This window comes from Mus caroli, chromosome 13, assembly GCF_900094665.2.
Source record: "Mus caroli chromosome 13, CAROLI_EIJ_v1.1, whole genome shotgun sequence".
NCBI lineage: Eukaryota > Metazoa > Chordata > Mammalia > Rodentia > Muridae > Mus > Mus caroli.
The window spans coordinates 23,561,169-23,580,085 of record NC_034582.1 but is presented as its reverse complement, the minus strand read 5'-3'; the positions used below and the strand labels follow the sequence as shown (position 1 = coordinate 23,580,085).

The window sequence follows — 18,917 nt, the reverse complement described above, 5'->3', positions numbered from 1 at the left end:
ATTCTATTCTGTATCATCAAAGGAATGAACAAGGAAGCAAGAAGTCTGCCAAGTACATAATTTAGTCAGAATTCTGTATAGATTTCAGAAATGGCCACCAGATTTTTTACTTTTCATAATCATCAAATTTGTAATAGAAATTATCAAAGTGTATTCAAATGGTTATGACACAATAAAATAACATCATGTGCTTGTTTTTAAGCCACTGAATCCACTTGTTACTGCCAGTATACACGTGGATGTGAGGCTGTGCACTTTAACTTTGGTATCCTATCAGAACCATAACCATAAAAATGACATTAGCTCCTCAGCCAGTGGTAGTGAGCTCCTCTTTCTTTCATGTGAGAATTTTAGCTGACTTGACCTTGTGAATATCTTATGTATGTAGTCCAGGACATTGTGAATTCATTTGTGCAACTACCCTTCCATATCTGGAAATCAATATTTCTTGAGAGTTCTAAAATTCCTCTGACTCTTACATTTTGTCACCACCTCATCCATGAATACTAAATTTGAGTGTGATATACATTTTTCTTCAGAGTGGAGCACTAATAGCCTTTTATTCTCTGCACTCTGACCACTTGTAAGCCTTTGTATTAATCTTCACTACTGCAAAATGAAATTTTAATGATGTGAGTTGAGAATTTCACTGATCTATGTTTATAAAGATAAGCTATTGTGGGGGCAGTTAAATCTCTGTCTACTTAGTAGAAATAAGCCTCATTTATGGCCTTTATTATATCTAGCTATAGGTTTAAAGCTCAGTTCACAGTACTAGTGATGCATTTCATCTTGAGGGGGGAGTCCTTATCTCTAATCATATAAAGGTTGCTCAGTCCCATAGCATTCATGCCTCTATAACAGCAGAGTTAATATATTGCCAGACTAGTCCTTTTCATAGTCCACACGGTTCATTTTTGTGTAAGACTATTGATTATGTTCCTCCATCAACAGAATACAAGAGCAAGTTTTGGCACCATGAATGATAGCTAATACAAGTGAGATTTCCAGTCAATACATGATTGAATTCTTCATGGTTTATGAGTCTAGCATGTGGTGTCTTCAGCAATTGGTTTTATCATTATTTTCTGCAGGATAACTGCTATACTGAGAGTTTCTATTGCTGTGATTAAGATATGAACAAAAGCAACTTGGAGAGGAAAGTGTTTATATGCTTCCATATAACAAACAGGTAACAACTGAAAGCAGTTAGAGTGGGAACTTAAACAGAGATGGAATCTCGAGGCAGGGGATGATGCAGACTAATTGTTTTCTAGTGGTTTCTTTATCTTGCTTATAACACCCATGACCATCAGCACAGAGGTGGCTCCTCCCAAAATGGTCTGGACCTTTCAACATAAATCAAAAATTAAGAAAATGTCCCACAGGTTTGCATACAGCCTGGTATTATAAAAACATCTCAGTTTGAGGGTCTGTGCTCCTCTATTAGTCTAGCTTGTATCAAGTTGACATTAAAAAAAAAAGACAAAGCCACCCCCAACAACAACAAATTAGCCAGCACAGCAACTAAGAACAATAAATACAATCTGTAGTATTTAGGGGATTTATGGTACATCCCTGACGAACACTTCAAAGAGACAAAATCCACAGCTGGCACCGGTTTTGTTTGTTTGTTTGTTTGTTTGATTGTCAATGTTGTATTGGGAGACATTATGCCAGTTTATAGCATAACTCCACATATACCCCTTTGATATAAAAATACATATATATTTTATGAGGCTACTAAAATTATAGAGTTTTACATAGCCCTTCCAGAGTTCTTTAGTGTTTCAATATCTCTTCTTGCTTCAACATTTTCTCCCATCCCCTCATTTTAATTCTTTGTGATTCATGACTTGTCCAGTTCTTTTCAAATCATGTGTGCTCCACTTTCCTCCCTCAATTGAAATCTCAGCATTTCCCTTGGGTATAACATTTTTCTCATATGTTCAATAGTAACTAGACAACTAGTCTCTTTCCATTTATAGATGCTATGAATAAAGCTGTAGTGACATGGATGAAGATGCATCTCTGTAGTAAAATATGGAGATCTTTGGCTATATGCTCAGAAATGACACAGCTGGGTTACACAGTACAATTTTTCCCTATGTTCTAAAGGAAAATTATGATTTTCATGGCAGTTTCATGAAGTTACATGTGAATTAGGCCCCCAAATGGTTAGATGCATATATGACTTAAATGTAGTCCTAAGTACAGAATCATTTCATGTACCGTGTCTCAGAAAGAATAAAAGATGAAAGATATTTACCTATCGCTTCTTCATTGTAGAAACATTGTGACCTGCTGCCACCTCTTCTTTGCTATGATGAACTTTGACCCATTGCAACATAATGCACAAAAAACTTCTTTGTGCTACAGTTTGTTTTGTTAGGTTTTTTATCATAGCTGTGATAAATTCTGTAGGTGTCTACAAAGCACTTGTCTTTCTAATTTTGAGGCACACCCAGGACTACTAAGATGCCTTGATGTAAGGAGATCCCATTGCTTTGGACTGGCTAAGATTAATTGTGAGACCTGTGTTATTTTCACTATAGAACTTGGCTATGTCACTTGGATCCTTATATCTGACAGACTCTAGGAAAAGCCTTTGACCACAATGTGTTTATCACCAATTTCTGTCCTCAAAATACTTTCTGATTTCTGTCTAGTTGAATGTCTTAGGTAAGTGAATAAAATTCATGGAATTTCTGAAATACAGTTGGGGCAGTGAACAAGCTGTGCATGGATGTGGGGACAGAGACATGAAAAAAAAAAACTGAGGTTGTGTAGATGTGAAAAACATCCCACATCAGACTTACAGTGTACATTTTCAACCCAGAGTACACTGATAAGAACAGATATCTTATAGGGACCACTCATGGTGTGACCAGAGTGCACAGTACCACCTCAAAATGGGAAATTTATGAAAAACTTATGTTTTTCTTTGAAAATGAGACAAGAGCTATCACAAGGTCACCCTTTGTCAATTCAACATACAACCATATCTCTTTATGCCATGACTAATTTCAAAATAAAAAGCAGTAACTAGATCATTATTATGCCTAATATGATTTGACTATTCCATGTACAATGCAAACATATTACATATTTTAGGATAGGTGGAAATGCCCCTTGAAGAACATTACTTTAGTATATAAAAACTTAAATGTGATAATCACTGATATTATCTCAACTTATGTTATATTATATGATAAAGAAATCGAGGAAAGAAAACACAAATATCCGCAGAAACTCCTTTTTAACAAAGCAGGAGAGAAACATGTCAATTATAATTATAAATATTTATATATATAAAGATTATATATATAATATATTTATATCATATATTAAATACAAATATATAAATTATGTATTATATACAAAATAGAAATAATTAATAATGTTATATATACATACTTAGCATATATTATATATATTATGATATATATGTATATAATTATTATTCTCATTTATGCAGCTGGTCATGTATTCTTAACTGACATTTCTATAACTAAATTTCTCTATTACCTATTTGGCATTCATCTATTCTCAGTTCTTTAGCCTGTTTTGTTTTTGTTCTTAGACAAATGATTCATACCTTTATTACTGAAGGGTCTTAGTCCTTTGTTATCATGTCTGCATTGGGTTGTAGTTTTCCATTGACTTTTATCACAGGCCATGGTAATATCAAGAGATGCCCTAAAGGTTCTCCTGCACTCTAGAAATAATCATTCTTACCCCCATAGTGCAGAAGCAATTCAATTTCCCCTTGGTAATCTGGATCAATCACCCTTCCTAATTCTATTATTGCCTTCTCAGCCTGTGGGCCTAAGGGCACCAGAAACCCAAAGTGGCCATGGGGAAGTCTGAGTTTCCAGCTCAATGGAATGTTTCTGTGTTTTCTGGCTGGAGTCCTCTACACTTTGGTAAACAAAACAAAACAAAAAAGACAATACAAGCATCTAGTTCAGCAGAAGTTAAGGTTGTGAGAATACAGTGAGTGGAACTATTTTCTCTTCCATCCTTTGATTATTGAGCACATGAATAAATCGTACAATACATTGGATACATAGTCAAAACATATACTGCATTCTGGAGAACTCTATGACAGTCCTACAGATGTTTGTTACCTAACTGGTGCTTTTTTCAAATTGGATATTTTATTTATTTATGTTTCAAGTGTTATCCACTTTTCCCCGGTTTCCCCCTCTGGAACCCTTCTATACCATTCCCCATCCCTGCTTCTATGAGGGTGCTCCACCCCCACCCATCATGAATGGGTGTTGGATTTTGTCAAATGCTTTCTCAGCAGCTAATGAGATGATCATGTGGTTTTTGTCTTTGAATTTGTTTATATAGTGGATTACATTGATTGATTTCTGTATATTGAACCATCCCTGCATCCCTGAGATGAAGCCTACTTGGTCTTGATGGATGATTGTTTTGATGTGTTCTTGGATTCGGTTTGTGGGAATTTTATTGAGTATTTTTGCATTGATATTCATAAGGGAAATTGGTCTGAAATTTTCTATCTTTGTTGGGTCTTTGTGTGATTTAGGTATCAGAGTAATTGTAGCTTCATAGAAATAATTTGGTAGAGTACTTCTATTTTTATTTTGTAGAATAGTTTGAGGAGAATTGGAATTATAATAGCCAGAAGCTAGAAAGAACCCAGATGTCCCTCAACAGAGGAATGAATACAGAAAATGTGGTACATTTACACAATGGAGTACAATGCAGCTGTTAAAAACAATGAATTTATGAAAATATATAGTATATAATTCTTAGACAAATGGATGGATCTGGAGGATACCATCGTGAGTGAGGTAACCCAATCACAAAAGATCACATATGATATGCACTCACTGATAAGTGGATATTAGCCCAGAAGCTTAGAATACCCAAGGTACAATTTGCAAAACACATTAAACTCAAGAAGAAGGAAGACCAAAGTGTGGGTACTTCAATCCTTCTTAGAAGGGGGAACAAAATACCCATGCATAGGGGAGAGGGGAGAGGGGAGAGGGGAGAGGTGGGAGAGGGGAGAGGTGGGAGAGGGGAGGTGGGAGAGGTGGGAGAGGGGAGAGGTGAGAGAGGGGAGGTGGGAGAGGGGAGGTGGGAGAGGGGAGAGGAGAGAGGGGAGAGCCTGTTTGACTTCCTACCTTGTTGAGAGTGTTGAGGGCTGCCTGCACTGCAGTAAGGGCTGGCTTGGCTTTAGCCTGGTCCTCCTCACAGTCCTTCTGTTTCTGCTGTACCTCCAGCATGATCAGGGTCACCTTCTGCTCCTTTTCGTCAGCAATGGCTTTCTCCCTGCTCACGTTTCTGGTCTCCACACCCACCACCTGAATCAGCTTGTCTGTATCTTCATTCTTCTGCCTCAGCTCCACTTCCTGGGTGACAAGCTTGGCTTTCAGATCATCCACCTGCATCAGGGAACACAGAGCTCATGAGGAGCAGATCAGAGTCACAGTGCTCATGGCTCCCTAGAACTAATTCTGTAGAACAGACCCGAGAACTTATTCAAGAACACAGAGATGGAAAACTGCATTCTTAAGTGGACCTAAACTCCTTGGACTGGGGAAAAAGAAAAGGCATACAGGATACTCTTAGGTGTGGTGGAATATTCTGAAATCCACACGCCTTCTCCTTGTTGCCCAAATCATATGGGATACCTTTCACTTAATTAGTGCTTATGTTTGTTATAACTCCACAGGGCGGCATCCATGTTTGCTGCTTGTACTAGTCACAGTAACCAGGAAATGAAACTAGTTAAGTTTCATTACAAAGACAAAGTTACAGAGACAAAGTTACAGAAATAAAGTTCTGAGAAGAGACTGAAGCAATGACCATCTAGAGACTAACCCACCTGGGCACCCATCCCATAAACAACCACCAAACCCAGACACTATTGCAGATGCCAACAAGATTTTTCTGACAGGAGCCTGATATAGCTGTCCCCTGAGAGGCTCTGCCAATGCCTGGCAAACACAGAAGTGGATGCTCACAGTCATCCAATGGACTGAGCACAGGGTCCCCAATGAAGGACCTAGAGAAAGTACCCAAGGAGCTGAAGGGGTTTGCAGGCCCCTAGGAGGAACAACAATATGAACTAACCAGTAACCCCAGAGCTCCCTGGAACTAAACCACCAAAGAAAACACATGGTGGGGTTTGTGTCTCTAGCTGCATATGTACCCTAGTCAGTCATCAATGGGAGGAGAGGCCTTTGGTCGATGTGAAGGTTCTATGCCCCAGTATAAGGGAATGCCAGGGCCAGGAAGCAGGAGTGGTGGGTTGGGGAGCAGAGGGAGGGGAAGGGGATAGGGGATTTTTGGAGAGGAACGTAGGAAAGGGGATAACATTTGAAATGTAAATAAAGGAAAAACCACTCATAAAATTAGGGGAAGAGAGATACAAATATAACACAGCAAAAGATGTATATTAGAAATACAAGAAGTATATTTAGACAGCATGATGATAAAGATGAAAAACAGGCTACAGACCCCTAGCTTGCTATTTCACTCACTGTGAGTCCATGTGAGCCTTGATTAGGTTGGCCATGTTCTCCTCTGACACAGTGTTTTTAACATTTCTTCTACAACCATCAGCGTACCCTGATCTCTAAGAAGAGGGCCATGATGAAAACCTTCAATTTAGACTCTCTCTGTATAATGTCTGACTTGGGGGTGGGGTGGGGGTGTCTCTGTAACGATTTCCATCTACTCCCAAAGGAAGTTTTTCTGATATGATTGGCCAATGCACAGGTTTATGAGTATAGCAGAATATCTTTAAGAAACATTTAACTGATTTTTTTGCCTGTTATTTTTTACTGTACCCTAAGTTCTGAGCACTCAGACAGTGTAGGACATTGGCTCCCTATTGAACAATGGACCTCAAGTTAAACAAAACATTAGTTGGCCACTCAAACAAATTCTATGCCATCATTGTCTTAGCACATATTACACGAAAGACTTGTAAGTCAAGAAGTGTATGGCAGGATTGGTGTCCAGATTTCTCTTCCCATAGCCTTCTTGCATCAAAAAAGACTAGCACCAGATCGTTTGTGTTTATGTTATAACTGTTGGCTTAGTTAGCTCAATGTTTTTGTTGGACTTCTTCCAGTACATGCAGGTTCATTTTTGATAATTTGCCTACTTTTAGGATTCTTTTCCTCAAAGCCATCCAGTGACCAGACCAACTTGGGATTTATGCCATGGACAGGCACCAAATCCTGGCACTATTACTGATGGCATGTTGTGCTTGCAGATAGGAGCCTAGCATTACTGTCCTCTGAGAAACTCTACCAGCAACTTACTGAGACAGATGCAGATACTTACAGACAACCACTGGACTATGATAGGGGAGCCCTATGGAAGAATTAGGGGAAGGATTGAAGGAGCTGAAGGGGAGAGCAACCTCATAGGAAGACTGATAGTCTCAACTAATCTAGAACCTTGGGAACTCCCAGATACTAAGCCACTAACCAAATAGCATACCTGGACTGGTCCGTGGCCCCTGGTTCATATGTAGCATAAGACTGCCTTTTCTGGCCTTAGTGGAAGAGGATGTGCCTAATCCTATCAAGCCTTGATGCCTCAGGGAAGGGGGATTTGAAGAGGGGTGAGCTGGGGTTGCATGGTTGGGTGAGAGTGGTGGACAAATGGGGTGGAAAGTACCCTCTTAGAGGTAAAGAGGATGGGGTGAAAAACTTTTGGGGGAAGGATTGGGAAAGGGGGCAACATTTGGAATGTAAATAAAACAAACAAACAAACAAACAAACAATCAAACAGGTTATTTTACTCCTCTTAGATTGCCTTGTCCAGCCTCAATATGAGGGCTTTTGCCTTGTTCTATTGCATCTTGCTTTGTCTTATTTGGTTGTGGATTCTTAGAGGTCTATTCTTATCTGAAGAGGAAAATTAAAGGGGAGTGAAACTGGAGAGTAGGGTGAGTATTGGAAACTGGGAGGAGTAGAGAGATGGGAAATTGTGGCTGGGATATATTGTATGAGAAAAAAATCTATTTTCAATAAAGAAAAAATCTAACAACAAATATTCTAAAATCAGGAACACTACCAAGAGGCCCAGCCTTTTTTACTACTACTCTTTAATTTAGTGATGATGTCATAGAAAAGTGATGCACAGAGAAAGCTGAGATTTATATATATATATATATATATATATATATATCAATATAAAAATTGGGAAATAATCTCCTTATTTTAGGGGCTTCCTGCTTCGTGATGTGAAAAATATTGTACAGATAGTAAAGATGAAACTATGGCACCAGTAATGTTGTTTGTGTGTTTATAGAGATCTCTAAGCTGTATGTCACTCTTAGAATCTTTGTATATTCTGTTACAAAACAAAAAAGTGTTGTATTTCAGTTCAAGAAAGCAAATCGGCTACAATTGGAATATAATTATATCAACATGGTATTCAAAGTTAGACCAGTAGAAGATGTTGGAAACAGAAGGAATCCCAAACCAATAATTATTGATTGAGGTAGATATAAAGAATACTTGGGGATACCAGCACATTGTTATAAATCTGAGAGAATAAAGAAGAAGCCTCAAAGAGGCACAAGAATTTATGGCAAGATGAATTTATGAATGAAAGTAAAAATCCAATGAAAGGGAGCTTCGTTTATTTTAGGTTCAAATAAATCAAGCTGTTCTATTCTTTTTATTCCATTTTTTTTTTGTTGTTGTTGTTTGTTTGGTTTTTCGAGACAGGATTTCTCTGTATAGCCCTGGCTGTCCTGGAACTCACTTTGTAGACCAGGCTGGCCTCGAACTCAGAAATCCGCCTGCCTCTGCCTCCTGAGTGCTGGGATTAAAGGCTTGTGCCACCACGCCCTGCCAGTTCTATTCTTAAACAGTGGTCAAACACAAAACACTCTGCTCAGCAAAGGAGACCAACATTCTAGAGAAAAGGATGCTTACAAAATGGGATAGAAGGTTAGTATTTACAATATAAAAAGAAATCAAAGAGTTAAACATCAATAAAATATATAGCCCAATTGAAAATAGGGTTCATTGATGGTAGAAGTAGAAACTGCTACAGCAACTGTGGAAGTCATAGCACAGGTTCCTTAAAAAGCTGAAAATTGAATTAACAAAAGATTCAACAATACCACTCTTGAGAGTATACACAAAGGAGTCTACATCTTACTAAAAAGACAATTACTCATGCAAGATCATTGTTGCTTTACTCCTAATATCCAGAAATTGGAAAAAGCCTAGATGTCCATCAGTGATTAATGCACATGAAACTGTGGTACATTCATGCAATGGATTATTTTTGTGTGTTTGTTTTTGTTTGTTTGTTTGGGTTTTTGTTGTCTTTTGAGACAGGGTTTCTCTGTATAGCCCTGGCTGTCCTGGAACTCACTCTGTAGAACAGACTGGCCTCAAACTCCGAAATCTGCCTGCCTCTGCCTCCCAAGTGCTGGGATCAAAGGCATGCGCCACCATGCCAGGCCATGCAATGGATTCTTATTCAAGTTAAAAAAAAATAAAAGTAAGAAACTTATAGGTAAATGAATGGAACTGAAAACAAACATCCTAAGAGATGTACCACAGGTCCAAATACAGAAAGAATGCATGTTTTCTCTTCTATGTGTATATCAGATTTTAATCTTGCTTTATGTGTGTCTCATTTATAGTACTTACAGGTTAGGTAGCTAGTAAGTGGCAAATCTGGTAAAGGGGATCTTTCAAGGAAGGAGAGGGGTAATAGGAAATTAGAAAGGGGAAAATGTAGAGGAAGAAGTATGGAAAGAAATATCTAACAGTAAAGGCATTTGAAAGGCCATATAGAAACCCATCACTGTAAAATTCTTGTATATATATTTATTTTAAATGGAAGCACTCACTACCAGGAATAGGTTACATCTTGTTGGGTCACTGGCTGAAGGGTTCTCTAGACCTCCTCAAAAATAGCAGGATACTGAAAGTGATACTGGTTACCCATTTCAACCTGATAGATGACCCTATGTTTTAAGATAACACATAATTATATCATGGAACATGGGGAAGTTGAGCTAGAGCTGAACTCTAAGCTTCACTGCTGATTAGCATGAACAGTGCTGCAAGTTGTTACAGATTCTACAAATAAGAAAATAAACTTCAGTCTTACACAGCCATGAACCACATATGCTACAATTACAACCTGCCTGCAAGATATACCCTCTAATGCAATAGTGACTCAAATGATATGAGAGAAACCAGCTATCTTTTATTGCTTTTAAGGCCATATCCATAAGGTGGAACCCATATACAACCCAGTTAATGGAACCAAAACTCAGAGGCAATATAGGTCACTGAACCTAGGGCAAAACATAGCATCAGTAAGTGGCAGGCCTTGGTGCCCCTCCCTTCCCTAGGATGGATCACAAGTTGTGCCAGTCACTGGACTGCCTTTCCTTCAATCTCTTTATTTTTGATCCTTCAGTTATTTTAGACAGAAACAATTCTGGGTCAAAATTTTTGACTGTGGTTTGGTAACTCTATCCCTCTAACTTGAGGCCCTGCCCATCTATTGGAGGTAGGCTGTTCAAGTTCCTTCTCCCCACTGTTGGGCATTTTGGTTAAGGTCACCCTCATTGAGTCCTGAGAGTCTCTCACCTCCCTGATCTCTGGTATTTTCTAGAAGGTCCCCCAACCTCCCATCCCCTGAGACTGCATATTTCCATTAATTCTGATGGCTCTCTGGACTTCTCTCCTGCTCCCCCATACCTTATCCTGTTCCTCTTTCCCCTCTCCCATCCAGGTCCCATGATTATCATAACCTCCCTCTGTGTCCCATAATTATTTTCTTCCCTCTTCTAAATGCCACTGAAGCATCCTCACTTAGACAAGTCAACATTCTGTGACCCCTGACCCCTGATTCTCAGAAAAAGACAGCAAGCACATTCTTTTTTTTTTTTTTTAACATTGCAAAGAATTTCAGAGATCTGCCTGCCTTTGTAAACAGAGACAATAAGTTTAGCTGGGTGGGATCCCATCCTGAAATAACCAATCTTAACATGCCTGGGCCCAAACTAGTTCTTTCCCATGCTGACCTTAAACTCAGAAATATACCAACCTTTGTATTTGTTTGCCTTTTTATCTTTCTGACTAGATGGTACACAGTGCAGCTGTCTCTGGTTTCCATTAAGCTCCTTTACAATTTATATTGCATCCTTACATTTTGCATAGTTAAGAAATTATATGTTTTGAACTTATGTTTCACACACCTTTAAGGGTTGTTCTTAAGTTCACAGTGTTTACGGTTTATGCTAAGGACATAGATATACCCCCCTTTTTAGGACTTGTATTGCCTCTGATTATCATGGTTATTGGGAGTCAAAATATCTCCCAATAACCTTGGCTGGGGGAATATTTTACAAAGGAAGAACATGAATACACACACACACACACACACACACACACACACACACACCTCATGCCTAGCAACCATCAACACTCATGGAGACCCATGGCCTGATGGCTCTGTTCCAGGGATGGGAACCATGCAAAACTGTCCCTCCACAGGCAAAAAGGCAGGATTTCCCCTTTTTGTTTGAATTTTTTGAGTGTGAGTGTTGACTGTGAATGCAGTTACTGAGTTCTTGACTTGCTTGATGCAGACTGGAAGGAGAAATAAAACTATTAAGAATAAACCAACTGCAATTTCTCCATTTATGAGCAAAGTCATTCTGGAAGATGAGAGAGTGTGCTCATGCACAGCAGAGGCAAAACCTGCATACACTTCCTGAACAGGAGTGGATTCCACTCTCGAGTTACTGCCATTCATGAGCTTATGATGTAGGGAATTTGTATCCAAAGCCAAATTAGAATAGTTTCCAATCCTCTTTAAATGAGATTCAATTTTAGACTAGTCATGTTCAGAGGCATATTCCAAGGCATGTTATACAGACCCAGTGAAACAGTGAATGGCATTGCATTGAGAGCCTGACCTTAATATTTTGAATGTGATTTCCCATGAATAGAACTGCTTCCTATAGAGCACTAAGCTTATCTTGAAGGTCCCTGTAAATATTGTCCTCAATCATGAGTACTATTAACACCTTTTGCCCTTTTATTGGATATTTTATTTACTTTTCAAATGTTATCCCATTTCTAGCTTTCCCCTCTGGAAATCCCTTATTCCATCCCCTCCCTCTTCTTCTATGAGGGTGCTACCCCCACCCACTCCAGCCTCCCAGCTCTGGCATTCCCCTACACTGGGACATCAAGCCTTCACAGGACCAAGGGCCATCCTCTGCTATATATGGGGCTGGAGCCTTAAGTCGGTTGCTCCATGTGTGCTCTTTGGTGGTTTAGTTCCTGGGAGCTCTGGGGGTCTTTTTGGTTAATAACTGATCTACATGAGGTGCTATGTGAATCTGTTTAACCAAAGATGTAGTGGATAAGGTAAAACTAGAAATCACACCTATTAAGACTGGGGTCTTCAATATCAAGGCTGCATCAAATCTTTTAAATCTACTCCTGAGATCCAGAGTAGCTCTATGCAAAGCCTCTATATCAAGGTTGAAGAACCATGATCCATTAACATTAACAGGCAGTAAAACATATGGAAGCTATCTATGTATAACATAAACATCTCTGGATGAAGGTCCTATACAGTTTGATTAAACACAGTCTTTGCACCTAATCTGAATGGAGCTGTGGGTTTACTGTGTGAGCTCCAGGTTTCCCCTTGTTCTCTAATGTAGCACAAAAAAGGAGCTGCAACATGGGGCCCTAGATTTGTTTACTGATACCTCTGGGGCACAAAAGAATTACCTTATATGTGGCAGCAAACAGTCTAAACAAATATGACCAAGAAAGACAAACTGTACAAAGAAAATGTGGGTGCATCATCAAAGAGACCAAGCCTGGAGGATACCAGGTGATGGCTGTTTCTTTTGGAAAGGAAGGCTTTTCATAAGTATATTTATCATTCAGTTGAGTTTTATAATTGTGCTCCAGATTACTGACAGACCTATCCATGAGCTTAAAAGCTGTTACATTATAAGGGAAGTAATGTACAGTTTTAGCTTTGAAGCCCCAAGTAAACCATAAAGGATATCCTTCCTCTCAGGAGCTCCTCTCCAAGCCTAGGCTGGTCCTTGGCAATGTTCCCTGAGCCCTTGGGTATGGGGACTGTGCTGTAAATGAATGAATTGGAACTGAGCACACCAAGGTCTATTGTTCTATAAATTTTTACCAGTGTAGCTTGCTGCAACTGTTCCTATGTACTGCAAAAGAAGCTTTTCTGATGAGGAGTAAGAGCTCCACTTATCTGTAGGTATAAGTATACATTTTTAGAATCCAGTTAAAACTGCATTCTAAATGCACTAGGAATGTAGCAGTGGTCAATTCTCTAAGTTCTATGATTTCAGCATTCCTCAGCAGTTGGCTAGGCTTACAGTACCAGATAATATTTCATCTATTGAGCAGATCTTAAGTCCAGTTGGTTTTGTTGGTTACTTCCAAGATGTAAATGCCACCACAGTCAGCTATTGGATGCATCACAGGGTCCCCAATGGAGGAGCTAGAGAAAGTACCCAAGGAGCTGGGGGGATCTGCAACCCCTATAGGTGGAACAACAATATGAACTAACCAGTACCCCCTGGAGCTCATGTCTCTAGCTGCATATGTATCAGAAGATGGCCTAGTCGGCCATTAGTGGAAAGAGAGGCCCATTGGTTGTGCAAACTATGCCTCAGTACAGGGGAATGCTAGGGCTAAGAAGTGGGAGTTGATGGGTGGGGGAGTGGGTGGGGGACTTTTGGTATAGCATTGGAAATGTAAATGAAATAAATACTTAAAAAAAAGAATATCTTCCCTTGCTGGTAATTGTTATAGTCCATTGTAGCTGAGTAGGGCTATTGAATGCTTCTCTCCCTTGGAGACTTACAAAAAAATCCCTGTAATACTTTGAGAGCTAGTCCTAGTGAGCAGTATTCAAAGTCAGTTCCAGATCAGTTCATCTAATCCAGTATACAACGTGTGCAGATATCCAACCATAAGGACTTACCTTCAAAACCAAGGAGGAAATGAAGAGAAATGACAATAGTCTATGTTGTTTAGGGAACTCTTTGGAGTCTGTTGACCAAGAATGCAAAAGGATGACTCTCATTGGTACAGAGGGTTTGTCAGCTTCAGGGGGCGGGAGGGAGCATTATAACAACTAGCACTGTACCTGCATCACACACACACACACACACACACACACACACACACACACACACTTATGCAAACAAGAGTAATGTGAATCCCTAGGACAAGGCCCTTACTGTCACTTTTCCTTCTCTTTTCTCTCCCTCTGTATTGTGCTCCCTCCCTACTCTTCTGTAGTCAAACTGCATTTTTCCCACTTCTTCTTATATAGCACCTGCAACCTGTAACCTTCTTTTACCATCTCTAGAGCTCCTTCTGGACCCCCTATGCCCCGCCCCTTCTTACTTTCCTGCTTTCTATGCTCCAGGCTCCAGAAATATCCTAAACACTTGGAGCCAGGTAGCACACATAAGATTGTACATGTAGCATTTGTTATTCTGGATATAGATGACCTCACTCAGTATAACATTTCCTAGTTCTATCCACCTACTACAAATTTCATAGCTGTATTTCTCTTTAGAGCTAAATAGAATTCCCTTGTGTATATGTACCACATTTTGTCAGTTCATCAGTTAAGGAAATAAGGCTGTTTCTATTTCTTCAGTACAGGGAATGAAACAGTGACAAACACCCCCAAGGAAGTATTTGCGGAGTTGATGTTGTGTCTTTTGGGAAAATGTGAAGCAGTGGTATACCTGGGTCACATGGTATATTTATTTTGATGTCGTTGAGATGTCTACACACTGATTTCTAGAGTGACAACACCAGTTTGCAATTTCAGTAATGATGAGCAGAGGTTTATCTTTTCCCATATCTTTGCCAGCATTTGTCCTCAACTGTTTTCTTGATCTCAGTTATAATTATTGGGGTGATACGAAACAGTAGCTTGGTTTTAATTTGCATTTCTCAAATTGGCAAGGATGTTGACTAACTCTTGAGACATTTATGAATCATTTTTAATTTCTTAATTTAAAAAATCTCCATTCATAACCCTATCTAATTTTTATTGGATTTTTGTTGTTGTTGTTGTTGTTGCCTTTTTTGTTTTTGAAGTCCATTCTGTGTTCTGGGTAGTAATTCTTTGCTGGATGAATAGCTGTCAATTTCTCTCCCATGGTAGATAACATATGAATGTAGTACCCCAGGTGGCCAGAAGAGGGCATCCAATGTTCTAGAACTGGACTTAAAGATGGTTGTGATCAGCTATGTGTTTATAGGACACTAAAACTTGGTCCTCTGGAAGAGCAGAAAATGTTCTTAACATCAGCTACCAGTCTAGATCCTCTGCCAGGTGGTTTAAAAAAATTTTTTTTGTGGCGTAATTCCTATACTTCATCTTCAAATCCTAATATTGTTTCTTCTACTCTATCTACTTAATGCTTTCCATTTACTTTTGTAAAGGGGTTATTGAATTTTTCAATTCCATACTAATTTCTTATTATTTGTGTCTTGATGATGAGACATCAGCATTTTTACTTCTTTCCTCCAACGAGTGTCCTGTATTAGAGTCTAGGCTGTCTAACAGCAGGTCAATGTACACTCTGTGAGGCATGGGTTGTGGTTTTGCTATGCCATTGGAAGATGTGGTTTTAAGACCTATCTAGGCTGGCTATATACATAGACATATGTCAGGGGCAAAACCTACATGTTGGATGGGGTACAAGCTAGCTATGATTTGGAGAGCTCAAAAGGCTAGGTCTGTGCACAAGACGTACAACTATGGCTAGGTCGGGTGTTGGGGAAGATACAGGTGTGCTATGTTGCAGGGGACTCATCCAACTGAATCCAGACATAGAGTGTATCACCAGTACTAGGCTTTTAGGTTGATTTGCTGTAGACAACTGGAGTGGACAAAAATTGGAGGGAGAATTCATACAGCCAGTCCACCTAGATTTGTGCCCTTGTGGTAGGTACAGAGTTCCTAGTTGCAGCCAGGAACCTCAGGGCTGTGGTCAGTTGTCAGTCCTAAAAGGAGGAAGACAAGCTGAGAGAAGAGGAATCTAGATTTTATTCTTTGTATTTGTGTGTTTGTTAGTGTATGTGTATGTCTGTGCTCCTGTTTGTGCTATATAAAAGCTGAAGCAGGATTATTATAATCCATGAATTGTCTGCTATTCACAGAAGTAGGATTAAAAAGGATGTGGAGGGATGATTTTCTGTAGTAATAATTTGTGTGGTTGCTTCCTTATTTGTATCCTTTTATTTTGACTCTTATTGTTACAGGTAAAATTTCAAGCATTGTATTTTTACAAGTGGATAGGTCAAAAGTACAGTTACACAATTACATGAAAATAGCTCAATATAATACAAATACTGTTAAAAATAAAATTTGAAAACTCCATCTATCTCAAGGTGGTCATTTCCATGAAACATCGCATAAACTTTTTGGTCTCACATGCACTTATCTTCATTTTCCCTTTAGATTCAGTATTTCTTGTTTAGCATCACCTATGTTACTGAGCTGAGGTTAGTAATTTGCATGCTCATGAATCTCTAATAAATTTACCAAAGACTCCTGGAATACAGTTTCATAATTTCGTATTTAGTTCATACTGTCTACATAGTGTGTTATTTGCTAATCTATGAGAACAATTAATTTAGATTGCCTGCACTTCTGTTGGAATAATTAGTGCTGTCATCTGCTTTGAGTGAAAGGTAATCTTTGGAAATCCATAGGGGGAAGACACATTTTTCAAAAAAGTAGAATTGTTGTTATATCACCAAATATCATTTTTGTCTAGTCCTTGCTTATCCTGTATAACATGCATGACTCTACTCATTCTTCTTAGAATACTTCAGAATCCAGCTAAATGTTACAACTGTGCAGAGGATTTTTGCCAATGAACATTCAATGATTTGACCAAAGCCTTAAAAGCAACCATAAAAAATTTCATAGTGTTATATTTAATTCATTTCTGAATTTCAACCTTGGCAATAAGTTTTCAAAGCTTTGGAAATATATCCAAATTGATTGAAGAAGTTAAAGTAGGTAGCAAAATAAAATTTTGTGGTTCCAGAAGCATATGTTTTAAATACAAATATATACAATGTTGAATATAAACTACTGCCTTTCAAAGGGTTGGAGCATCTCAAAAATGTGAGAGCTAACATTTCACAAGCATCCAAGAGATACCTGAGAGGTGGATAGATTAGTTTGGGACATTGGATTCTGAAGTATTCTAAGAGAATGGGCTCACAAACACTAATGGCAAAAGCTGGTCAACGAACATGTAAATAAAAGGGATATTATTTTCAACATTGAAAACTGCCTTGACATATGTTCATGTTTTGCATTTTTCTGAGGCTATAATTTTTGAAAAGATGAAAGCAAATGATATTGTGGCAAATCAATGTAGGTGAAAACAGATGAGAGTAATAATAGATGTGAAAGAAGACTGGGAAAATACAATGGCAGATTTAGCTTTTAAATAAGATTACATTTAGTTGCTGTCTTAGGGTTTTACTGCTGTGAACAGACACCATGACCAAGGCAAGTCTTATAAAAAAACATTTACTTGGGGCTGGATTACAGGTTCAGAAGTTCAGTCCTTTATCATCAAGGTGGGAGCATGGCAGCATCCAGGCAGGCATGGCACAGGCAGAGCTGAGAGTTCTATGTCTTCATTCAAAGGCTGGAAGACTGACTTCCAGGCAACTGGGATGAGAGTCTTAAGCTCACACCCACAGTGACACACGTACTCCAACCAGGTCACACCTATTCCAACAAGGCCACACCTTCAAATGGTGCCACTACTTGGTCCAAGAATATACAAACCATCACATTCCACTCCCTGGCCCTAATAGACTTGTTCAAAAACATGAGTCTATGGGGCCATACTTAAACATAGCATAATGCAAATGCATTTAGTCCAACTTTCAAAGTCCTCATAATCTATATCAGTCTCAACAATGTTAAAAGTCCAAAGTTCAAGAGCTCCTCTGAGATTCATTCAACTTATTAACTGAAATCTCCAAAGCAAGGCAGGAAACCATCTGGGCAAACTCCAAACTTTGCATCTCCATGGCTGATGTCAAAGCAGTCTTCAGATCTCCATTCCTTTTTCATTGACTGCACAAACTGCTTTCTCCTGGGCTAGTTCCACTCCCTGTTAGCAGGTTTCCTCAGCATGTATTTCATGGCTCTGGAATCTTCAATACACTGGGGCTTTCCACTCCAACTAGGCTTCACCAATAGCCTCTCATAGGCTCTCTTCATGGTGCCAAGCATCATATCCTTTGTCTGACCACTTCAGTCCTGGGCCATCAACTACAGCTGAGGCTACACCTTCTCCAATGACCTTCGATGACCTCTCACAGTGCCAAGCTTCAGCTGTTCTTCATGACCCCTTCATGCCTTCAAAACCAGTACCACCTGGGTGACTCTTACACATTATCAAGTCCAGCTGCAGCAAGAGGTACAACCTTGGCTATCTCTGGAACACAGCTTCTTTGTGCTCCCAGAAAACAACTCCCAGAATTCAACTCAGTGATGCTGGTCTCTTCTTAATCATTGCTAATTCTTAGCTCCAGCTAACCAGCATCAATTTTCCCAGTAGCTCCTTCCATTCTTTATATATATATATTTAATTCCGTATTTTCCTCAATTACATTTCCAATGCTATTCCAAAAGTCCCCCATACCCCACCCTCACTGCCCTACCCACCCATTCCCACTTTTTGACCCTGGCATTCCCCTGTATTGGGGCATATAAAGTTTGCAAGTCCAATGGGACTCTCTTTCCAGTGATGGCCGACTAGGCCATCTTTTGATACATATGCAGCTAGAGTCAAGAGCTCTGGGGTACTGGTT

The 18,917-nt window shown here is 39.2% G+C and overlaps 1 pseudogene; it reads right to left on the bottom strand.

The window, feature by feature from the left end:
• LOC110308481 overlaps positions 1-18,917 on the bottom strand; it is a 48,383-nt pseudogene that overhangs the window by 26,395 nt on the left and 3,071 nt on the right.